This window comes from Hypomesus transpacificus, chromosome 13, assembly GCF_021917145.1.
Source record: "Hypomesus transpacificus isolate Combined female chromosome 13, fHypTra1, whole genome shotgun sequence".
Classification (NCBI taxonomy): Eukaryota; Metazoa; Chordata; class Actinopteri; order Osmeriformes; family Osmeridae; genus Hypomesus; species Hypomesus transpacificus.
The window spans coordinates 8,286,186-8,288,378 of NC_061072.1; positions in this window are offsets into that span (position 1 = coordinate 8,286,186).

Consider the following 2,193-nt stretch of genomic DNA (forward strand, 5'->3'; position numbering starts at 1 on the left):
CAACCGTGTGAATCAATTGAGTGAAATAATGATTATATCAGTGCTTTTAAAACCCAAATGTATCATTTTCTATCATTATTGCTGCAAACAATGGCCACATTTAAGATAGAACTCCCCATGTTCACAAATTGTATGTATCATTTATATCTATGGAGATGGAATGTTTGGTTCTCATGTATTGAGATGAAATCTTTGGTTTCACAGAATTTATTCATTTGCGCCAAACTCAAAACGCCGTATTTTACACACAAATATACACCGACCATGGGCAGTACAAGATCTGTAATCGATCCTGCATCCTTACAGGTAAGCAATGTCGATCAATTGATTTTAGTATTTATCTGTAGGCCTAATAAAAAATTAAACCAATTTCAACCAGCAGATATTATATTAATACAATACAACACTCAGCCTACGACTTGATGTACTTACACATCTAACAAATCCTTTTATGTGTCAAAGTATTTCAATTATTGTGTGACACATTACGTGTCTCATCTTCAAAATGCCGTAAAGATAAATTCCTTGTCGGTTCTGACTCTCCCTGCAGAAAAAAGCAAGAACCAAAAGAGGTCAGTGTACAGCTGAAGGCCTTGTGCAGACCTACCATCTTTCCTAACAGCAAATCAGGTTTAAATTGTAGAGGAATTGCCTGTGGCTACCAGAGGGCCCCCAAGAGCACATGAAATTACAGTTTAATGTATTATGTGAAAATATATATATTCTTTTTTTTCTTTTTTCGGCAACGATAAGCGACTCCGAGGGGCCCCCAAATCAATTTTGCTGAAGGCCCAATAAAAGCTTGGGCCGGCCCTGCCTCAGAGCTTTCATCATTCATCTCAGCTGTAGGTTCCTCTAATTGTCCTATCTGTTTGTCCCAGACGTGGGGGGTGAATACCAATCTGAAGAATATCCTGGTTCTGGCTGTCATCCAGGCGTACGATGGAAAGATGGGGAAAGAGGTCAAAGACCTGCATGACTGGCCCCTGCTGGACGACGTGGTGAACCAGCTGACTCAGTCTGGGGTCAAGGTCACAAAGAACAAGGAAAAGGTCACCTGGCACCTGGACCTCGAGGATATCCTCACCATGGTGACCAACATCCACAACTGTGCTCACCAGTTCTCAGGCACCAAGACCGTCCTGCAGTTTGCCTTGTCTGCCAGAGCCAACCTGCTGTCTAGGAAAATAGCCCAGCAGATGGTCAGGGAGCTCCTGAAGGTGAAGGACAAACTGAACCAGGATGACGAGGAGGAAGGATCCCCCAAGCGGTGTCAGTTCAACACAGACCCTGACATGGTCCTCAAACACATCATCATCAGGTTCCTGGAGAAGCTCTACCCAGCCTCTGAGGAGCTGGGAGAAGATCTGGTGGTTAAGTTCCTGTCTCTGGCTGGTCAGCTTTGCACATTAGTCCAGAACCTTCCGTCAGGAGCTGGCGAAGCAGAAGAACTCTGCTGACAAGAGTGCCATGGCTGAGAAGATCTGTGCGGAGTACTGCAAGAAGTTCTCAGGTCAGTCCCTGGGGATTGTGGCCTTCTCCCAGGATCAGGACAGATGTCTGGTGGTGGCCAACATGGTGTCTAACCTCCTGGGGCACCTCCAGCCTCGGCTGTCCCGCTCAGCCACCCAGTTTGACCTGAGCTCCTCCTCTGAGTCCCAGGGCGGGGCCAAGCCTGGGGAGGAGGCAGGGGGAGACGGAGGTGGCTGGCCTGCTGCTGCAACATGTCCAATGAGGACATGGATGTCTGCGCCATCTCATCTCCACTCAGGAAGGACATCTGAGCTCCTTGATTTATTATTCATTTGACATTTTAATAAAATTGTTAGCAGTAATATTATTTTGTTGTATAGACATTTGTAGGCTATGTATTGCAAGAGTTAACTGCAAGTTAATCAGATCAAACCTGATGGTCAACTGACAACTGAACTTCTACCTTAGCCCACACAGGAGAGCAGTCTCATTAAACATTTAAAGCAGCTTAGTAGTGTTTTCCCCTCTGATTTCAGTTGTGTAGGTCAAATATTTGTGTATTTTATTTTTGCCTTTTTCAACCGTTGCAAAACGTCAACCATAACCAAAGCTCAACTACCAATTTTTTGGGTGCGAACTAGACGGTGGCGTTTTTTCCTCGCTGCACTCGGTGATTTCCGTTACTCCTCCTCTCCTCTCGAGTCTTCGCGACGTTGTCGG